Source organism: Falco cherrug, chromosome Z (assembly GCF_023634085.1).
Source record: "Falco cherrug isolate bFalChe1 chromosome Z, bFalChe1.pri, whole genome shotgun sequence".
NCBI lineage: Eukaryota > Metazoa > Chordata > Aves > Falconiformes > Falconidae > Falco > Falco cherrug.
In genome coordinates, this window is record NC_073720.1 from 63,353,947 (window position 1) to 63,363,626 (window position 9,680).

Sequence of the window (9,680 nt, forward strand, 5' to 3'; positions counted from 1 at the left end):
TCAGCTCCTGTGCTACTTGTCAGTAACTGGTTATTAATGCAGTCAAGTGCAATAAACATTCTTATGGCTTTTTATTGGCCTTTTCTGTGGCTTCTGCAAAGAACTGGGCTGTCAGGAGATTTTCTTCTTCCCATCACATAAAGGCCAAGAGTCTACTAACTCAGGCCACTCTCAGCAGCACTCCAGAAACCTCAAATAAGTTCGAGGCAGATGAGAATGCATTACCAACATAATGAAGGTTCTCTAGGGAAGTGTGCCCTGCAGAAAAGAGAGGGGTTCCTAGGTGTATGAGGAAAATGGCTGGCTGGCAAAGATGTGGTTACTAGGAGCAAGTGCAGGAATATTTGTTCACAAAAGCAAAGCTGCCATACACAAATAGAGTCACTTGGTCTGTCGCAGGTGTGTGGCCTGGCATTGCTATAACTGGAAGAGTATAAGAGTTTTGACACTGATTTCATAATGGGTGCATTAGAGCTCTAAATTTTTATGATTACTTTTATTTTTCTCAGTTCTAGTCCCTACAGCTCACTATGAGAGTAAAGTGATTAAATTAGTAATCAGAATTAAATTTTTAATCAGAATTAAAAAGCTATGTTTTTAGAATGGTGGACTTCTACATTTTTCATTTGTAGTTCCTGTAAGTCCTTACACTTTAAGCAGCTAACTGAGCATGTGTGTGACTTGGAACTGTAACTGCATAACCAGTACAGCAACACACATATGTCAATTACAGTCACAATTTTTGCCTCCTTTATTCTGGGTATATGGCTGGAAGATGCAAGACACACTCACTGCTTGTTAACATGGAAACAAGACTTTGCAGATCAGAAAGAGAAAACATAAAAAGTCCATTTACAGCAAAACCAGTCATACTGTCCAAATTAGATTAAAAAATAAACTTGAAATAGTGACAACAATTACTATTTTCATGGCCACCATAAAGCTACCCCAGTTTCACATATTGTACATTCAGTAGGACAGAGTTAAACATTTTGTATTTCACAGATCTATTTTTGTAACAAGCAGTTGGCTAGCAAATTTTATTCACATTCACTGAGTATTTGACCAACATCCATTTATCAAAGTGAAACACCTTCCAGACGACATCAAACATTGCCTCTAATTTCTCCAATATCTGTGCAAGCATGTACCTGTCTATATCAGTATTAGGTCAAATAAGTGTTTGGGCAAAAGATGCAGTAAGTTTTTGTGCTATAAGATAGGATTTTGGTACTATTTTAGAGGAAAAGATAGGTGAAGACCTCAGCACCGTTCCCATTGATCTTTCATGGTATCTCTCATGTGGAGCATGCAGCTTGAGTTGTGTGACACTAGGGTAAGTGCTTGTGGCTTCTTCTCTCATGTTTGCCCCAGTGAAGTCAGTAGAAATGCTGCTGTGTGAACAGGTTGACACAAACACCATTTCTGTCTAACTTCATGCTTTTTGCTAAAGTTTTGGACAGGTTTTTCAGGCTTTTAACACTGCCTTCAGGTTTTAGGACTTCCTGTGGTCAGATCTTAACCACAAATACTAAAGACGCAGCATTCACAAGGAGTGTGAGAGGAAACAGGGTTGCTCAGGAGGCTTTAAAGCCCTTCATTTACACTATTGTCTTAATTTTTCATTTTCCTGGATTTTAAAGCAATATTTAGAGCCAGAAGAGCTCCAGTGGAAAAACTGTAGAAGCAGAAACAGATGAGCAGCAGGGCAAGGAGAAACTACCAGTTACAGGGACTGATCTGCTAGCCTGCATACCATTCCTACAACACTGTACCTGCAGTAATACCTTTTGACCCTCCATGACACTAGTCTTGTGGTTCCAAGCATAGCTCCAGGAAGCTGAGGCTGTGATGGGAACCTGGAAAATACTCTGTGTAGATGATTTGCAGGTGTGTTTAAAGACACTGAGTCCTTATATATTTGGCCAACAAGAAGCATAAAGTGACAAGTATTTTTTTTTTTCTTGGATTGCTATTACTACATAACTCTCTTAGAAGGATCAACACAGCCATTATTGATTTCTGTCTGCAGTAGATAAAAGTTATAAGAGATCTGAAGTGACCCAAAAGTGAAAATGAATCTGAGGAATATTAGTAGTACTCTTCTCTTGGAAACCCTCAATGTCAGTCAAGTGCTGTGTTTATAAACTGATTATAGTTAAAAGCACTAGAATCAGTAAGTATCCCAGGGTCAGTAATTGTATTATGTTCTTATATTGTTTATTCTTTCCTATTTGGGTTTTTTGCTTTTCTTGGGATGTCAGAATTTTGTCCTTTTGAAAGCAGAAAATTAAAGCAAAACAATTTTGATTAGTCGCTGCCTGTTGGCAGAACAGCAAGATGTAAGCTGTTACTTTCAGTGGTAATGAATGGACTATCAAAATCTATGAAACACAGTCAATTGCATGTAGGTGAAGAGTATTCTTACGTGCATAATGTGATATCAAGTATGCAAGGTGCTGGAGGCAGCTGGAGTGGAATAGCTCATGGTGCAGGCATGGCAATGCAGCGGGCCTGGAACAGTGACAGGGATTCAGAGTATGTCATTCCTGCCTCCAGCACAGCTGCTCAGGGGACCTGAGGCAAGTCACAGAAGCACCACTAGTCCCTACACTGGAACATGCACTCTGGTCTGTAGAGCTTGGGGAGCTTGTGTGGATAGCACTGCAGTATTGCCACATATGATAGGAATGACAGTGTTGAGAACTGCATGTCAGCTTTCAGTTAACTGCTCACTTTGCAGCACACAACATCAAATAGTCACATCTGCATTTTAGTCACACCTGTAAAATCTATAATTTAGAAAAAACCCCACCTGTGCAAACATATGTAGAGCATGCATGCAATATCCTATCCTTGGCAGGACTGCAAGCCTACAGGTCACAGCAGCCCTTAGTTAGATAATCCACAGAAATATGTTTGGCTGAGAAAAACAACATTGTGGGGCACAACAGAGAAGGTGAGGTATTCTTCCTTTCCCCTTACAAACTAGCTTTTGTATCAGGCTGAGCCATGCTTCAGGCAATTCATAAGGAAATGCAGGAAGCCATAAAACAAGCTTTTCCCCTTAGTGAGGTGTCTAAGTAAGGCTAATGCTGCTGATTACACCTGTGAGAGGAAATAGCCTGCCATACATACTTCTGGGAGATGAGAGGCATGAGGAAAGTGAGAGACTTGGCAATATGTTACAGAGCTGTCTAGCAGGGTTGGGGAAAAATATTTAATGTAGTTGTATGGGGCCCGGCTGAGCCCCGCCGCAGCCCTCGTAGGGCCGTGCTTGTACTGGTAGCTAGAAGGGTGCTGATAACAGCGGTGTTCTGGCCACTGCTGGGCAGCGTCCCACAGCAGCAGGGCTGTTCTCTGACCTTCCCCCCTTCACCAGTGGGCTGGGGGTGGGCAAGACCTTGGGAGGGGACACAGCCAGGACAGCTGACCCAAAGTGACCAATGCAATATTCCACACCATACGACATCGGCTCAGATACAAAAGCTAAGAGAAAGGAGGAGGAAGCGGGGGCATTTGTTATTTGGGGTGTTTGTCTTCTGGAGCAACTGCTACAGGTACTGAAGCCCTGCTTCCCGGGACATGGCTGAACGTCACCTGCTGATGGGAAATAGAAAATAACATCTTCTGTTTTCCTTAGCTTCCGTGTGCATGACTTATATCTTGACCCACAAGGTTATTTTCCATCTTCTTTTCTCCCCCGCCCCACCCTGTTTTGCTGATGCAGGAAGTGACAGAGTGGCTTGGTGGGCACCTGGAATCCAGCCAAGGTCAACCCAACACAGCAGTATATTGCATAGTTCCAGAATAATACAAGCAGATGGGTCTGTTAGGGGAATTTGCAAGGATAATTCGTCAACAGACAGTTCAGGATAATTAGATGGTTTTAGCTGTGTGTGAGCATGGCCCAAAATCTAAAGGTCAAGGTGAGATTACAAGTGGTTTAAATGCTGGTGAGAGTAGTATGCTTACAAAGCCAGCTGTCAAAGAGGTGTGTGATCATGTAAGCTGTTAAGTACCACGGCTAACAGTAACATTCACAGATTTGCATTTTTTCCTGTGTTTCACATGGGTATTATTCACAAGTACCAACCACTTCCCACATCACAGAACACTTCCAAACTCCACTCAGATGGGTAATCCCCAGATCTGAGCCAGCACAAAAGATTGCTTAAAGCCACTTTGGCCCCTACCACTCCCTTCCTTGCCTTCTAGCTGAGTGGTCACTTCAGTACCCACAGGTGGAACCCACAATGAGCTGCAGGGTGGCAGGGCTTTTCTCTTGTCAAAAAGCATATGCCTGTAAAGCAATGAACATGCACTGTAAGTGCCCTATAAATAAATGATAGTTACTACCCAAGGGAAACAATATACAGATTGGTAACCTTTACATATATTTAGCTGAGTCTTATGCTGAGAGAGTTATTAAACCCTGGAGTACACAATTGTCCATTTGGTAGCGTATTCTAGACTGGTACCGGATAAAGCTGGAAAACATCCCTCAAGTTCAACATTTTCCTTGAAAATGAATTCACTACACAATTACACCATTAAGCAAACTGTTACACGCTGTGACAGAACTTCTCAGGCAATTTTCTCTATTTCCAAGCTTAAGTTAGTCTTTTTTTTCTTTCCCAGTGTGATTTTATTGTTTTGTTGAAGAACTCCAGTAAGATTGATATGTGCTGTCTCTTCCATCCTGCCCTGATATGTGTCAAGAGCTATTCCCATTAATTGTGTTTTCTTTTAGGGAGAGGAAATCTGGATCCTGAATATTCCTGCAAGTCAGATTATACTATCAGTGTATGCCACCCTGTTAAGAACCTTTAGTATCCCAATAGTATCCTGCAGCAGTGAGGATAATTAATGTTTATGACAGGGTACTATGAGCTGTCTGGTCCCTGCTGTGCATAAGAGGAATTGTCCTTTTTTCTAACTAGACCTCTGCTGACCTTTTTGGGGTTTTGTTTGTTTGTTAGCAGTTGTTTTTCTGTCACAGCAATACACTGAGCACTCGAATGAGTGCACCATTTGCTAGAACCCAGGGATACTCGTGGCAAATGAGCATGTGATTAAGTACACTAACTGTCTGACAATGCTGATGTAAGGTTGTTTGAAAAGTTCCCTCACTTGGAGAATTCTACTGCAGAGAAATTCATGGCTTTAACATGATGTTTGTGTTGGAGACATCTATCAGCACATCAGCATATTCATATTTCAGTACCTCTTCAAAACAAAAGCAGTCCTAACACTCTACTTTTGTGCCGGTGGCATTAGATCCTGCCATGCATTAAGGTCAGTTTGTGTCTTCTCGCAAAGCCAGCTATGATGACAGAAGGATCTTGCAGTGCACCCGTGTCCCAGGTGGCAAAGAGCTGACATTGTGTCTCTTCCATTCCCCGTCTGCACGTTCAGGACAAGCAGCTTGGGGGTATGCTTGTTTGGAAGTGTAGGAGACCACATACGTGGAAAGAGCTGAATTTGATGGGGATCTGGCTTGATGAGTTACCCTCATGGGGAGCAGGGTTTAGCTATAGACCAGCATCCACAGTTAGCCTTTCCATCCTGCCCTCAGTCTCCCTTTGGGTGCCATTAATGTGATGTGAGCATCTGACTGCCAGGCTTGTTTTCACATCACAGTTGCTCCTAGCGTGTTTGCACTGATACAGGTTCCAGCAAAGGTAAAGGGGCAGGCACGGTGGTGTGTCCACAACCATGAAGTCAAAAGGAAATGCTGGGCCTTTCAAATTGGGCTCTAAGTGTCATGTCGCAGCTTAGTCTCAGAAATATCCAGATGTGAAGTGACCAAAATGTATTTTAACCCTTTCATTTCATACAGCTTTTACATAGTTTTGCATTTATCAGACAGGTGGATGAGGCAGCAGATGCTGACAGTACCCTACCACTGCTGCTGGGCGACCTGGGGGGGATAGGAGCTGCTTGAGAGCTGTGCAGACACCCATTCAGACTGAGCTTGTGCCTGTGTGCTGTGTCATGTCACATGCAGTATCCATCAGTATTAAATCCTTGTCCAATTGCCAAATCTCATAACCAGGTACATGCATAGATAACTTGACGTGGTTGAGTAGGTCCCCTATAAAACAAATATTCGTGGGCTCAGATTCCAAGGTGCTGAGGAATATATTACACAGTCCTTATCACATCACTGACTGTTAGCCTCAAGACACAATCTTGTGGAAACCTACTGATATATATGTTCTGATTTTAAACACTCCTGAAAACAGGCTTAGCAATCATTCCTTATCTAACAGCTCTAACTTATTTCTCTTTATTGTACAATATCAAGGTGCTTTCCTTATACTGCTGTGTCTGGTGTGCCAGAAACATTGAAATCTTCTCTATAAAGACCCCAGAGGAGCAACGAGAGAAAAAGAAAGATAACTGCTTGGATCACAACTGGCAATTAGAGGAAAGAACAGTGGCAAGGGAATCTACAGATGCTTGCGTAATCTCAGTGCAACTCCTGAGACTTAATGCACAGGAATTAATATTAATTCAAAACACAAACATCAAGTTCTCCCAAATACTTTTTATTTAAAACAACAAAATTTTGAAGGTTTCAATCATAGTGTGGTTGGTGATTGTCAGTGAGTCAGGCCATACTTCTCAATACACACTTCTGAGATAACATCCATCTGACCATAAAGGTCTTGCATAAAAGATGGTGTCCACAGGTAAATGTGATACAAAACTGTACTGAATGGGCACACCTCAGACCTATGTTGTAGCTATCTTACATGGCAGTTCCAGCACCGAGTGGTCTAAGCATTCCTCGTCATGTGTGGAAAGCTTTCTGTGGGAAGCACCTGAGATGGCAGCTGCTGTCAGAGCTCACCAAAAAGCATCAAACCTACCTGTTTTCTGTAAGTAAGTGCCATTTTCTCTCATCCTCCAGTCCTGAGGACATTTTCGTTCTGACTGTCTGCACATGTCTGCCATTGACTGAGTATTGACTGGGAGGCATGAGCACTGCCTATGCAGTTCCCCCATGCTGTCCTGGCTTGGGGCAATCCTGTACACGGCTGGTGTGGTGACATGACAGCTGGGTGCCCAGAGTTGGATACCCTGAATATTCAAACCTATTTCCTGAACCAGATTGTAAAACTAGGCACAAAGCACTTAAAAAATGGACAGAGTGCTAAACCACCCTTTTTGTCAAGTCTTTACACCAAACTCTCAGTATTTATCTGGAGTTTTAGAATGTGCCCTTCCCCACACTGTCTGTGCATGCACCTATATAACAGAAGTAACGTCTATCTTTACAAACATAACGTGTGCGTTATACTGGTTCACATTTCACTCTGTTATTTTATAAAAGTGGCCTGCTACTGGAAGTATAACATAATTAAATTCAAATATCTTCTATTATAGTGATTAAAAGTTATTGGGAAGTAACATTTTGGACTTCACTTGAAAAAGAAGTATTTACTGTTTACTTGCAAAATATAGACAGTATTCAGTGAGTCTCAGATATGCCATGTCATACTAAGAGCATATGAGGATCAAAATTCTTATCTTAAACAGATAAGGATTAATATCCTTATCAAATACAGAAATACAGTTTTTAAGCGTGTTTGGGCATATGGTATGCACAAGCCTTTTGAAAAATTACGTTAATCTGGGCCTAAATCATAGGCGTCATTTCTATACAAACCTGCACTGTGGAGAGTACAACAACTCAGTCTCTTTTGTTCCAAAACCAGAGTCTTCCCATTTAAACTGAAGTAGATGCCTCCCTGATTATAAAGACTAGTAATAACAATACTGTTAAATTTCCCTAGATTTGCATCAGTACTCATAGTGGATATAATTCAAAAGCTGGTTTAAAGGAGTTAATGTTACATTTTTCATTTGAAATGGCTGCGCAAAAGCCAGTTGTCTAAAAGCCAGAGAAGGATCTATATTACGAATTTTAAACATTGCTCACAGAACTGGTCAAGAACACTGTGCACTCCAAAAATATTAATGGCATAGCCATAAACCAAACAGTAAACACTTTTGGTGCATATGGAATTAGGGAACTTCTGTTATCTTCATAATTGCCTAAATTATTAGCAGACCAGAGTATATACTGTTTACGTTTTAGGTAAGGTACAATCCAACATAAACATGAATTATTAAAGCTGAAAAAAATCTTAGCTGTCTTTTGCAAAACAAAAATAAGAAGTAATCTAATATTGATACAGAAATTAATTACTAATCTAATGTTGAATTAAACCAATAGATTGCATTTTCACTTTATGGAAGTTTTATGCACAATCCAGAAATGTACAGGCCTCTAACTCTTGCTGATATCAGCAAAAGTTTGATTTCTAAATACATTTTAAAGTTCTGTCTGTATAAATGTAAGAATAAAATACCTGGAATAGTACAATGTGAATCAGGAAGAGGAAGATTAAATTCTGCTCTCCAAGGTGTCCGTTTCATTAGTCTTGAGGGCATTATCTTGGCTTTTGTCAATATATTAAATATCTTCCAGAAACTTTTCTAGAAGAATATTAGCACACTTTATTGTTCTTCCATGGTATCTATACAAAATCAATGTGGTTCTGTAATGTCTGCTCTAAAATACATCATATATCACAATGCTTGAGCAGCAGCTCAAATTATGTACATAAATACATGTATCTGTTTTCTAGTTTTTATTTGTTTTTACTGTTGCAGTTTAAAAATACACTAAGATGTAAAATATGCACTAAAATGTTAAATGCATTAAATGAGTCAACAACAGAAGTTATTGTCCTAACAGGATGATGATACCAGGGTCACATGAGGCAGTTCATAGAAGACAAGACTTGCCCCCTGCTCTAGCATGTGACTTAGTGGTAATGAATGAGTTTCTGAGGGGCTAGATGAGAGGGAAATAAGAAAAGGTAAGGCTGCTGGTAAAACACAACCAAAGCTCAGGGGGGAATAAACATCATGCAGCAGAGTGTCCACTGTCACCTGGAAGGTAACACAGGGACAAATCCAGAGAGTGTCTTGCTGAAGGGCTGTAGTGTTGGAGTTGTGGTAGGAATCTGTTCTTGGGATGGTGACCACCTGGAAACACACGGCTGCCCCCTTGCAAGGCTCAAAATAGCTGCCAGAGCTGATGAATGGATTGCAGACATGCTTGCCAGGTATCCCCTTACAGGCCAATGCATCTAACAGATGTTTGCAGAAAAGTACTCCACTGTTGTCCTCTGCATCATGTAACTTCTGCTATGAATGGCATCTTTTTAATTTAGCTTATTGATCTCTTTGACAGAAAAATATTTAGCTTTTTATTTTACCATCTGGTGCCTTAAAAAGCTTTGTTCTTCTGGGAAATACTGTTCTCCAAATGGGTAAACTTGTCAATGCCCTCATACAGTTCCAATACTTCATTTTGTGGGCACAAAATACTAAAAATTGTTAAATGTGTAGTTACAGTAGGAATTTTGTAGATTAGACCCTATTCAAATTATCCTTGATTGTTCAAAGGATTTTGGCTGGTGAGGTGTTCTCAGATCTCTTTGGGCAAACAAGGAGAAAGATAAATGCCGGTAGTTTTAGCTCCATGCTCTTCCTCTTGCTTTTGTCTGTACTGCAGCATTCAGCAAAGACGCTAGTGAAGATGGGGTCCCTATTTGTTGGAGCTGCTCTACACTGCAAGGCTTGACAGGGATACTTTT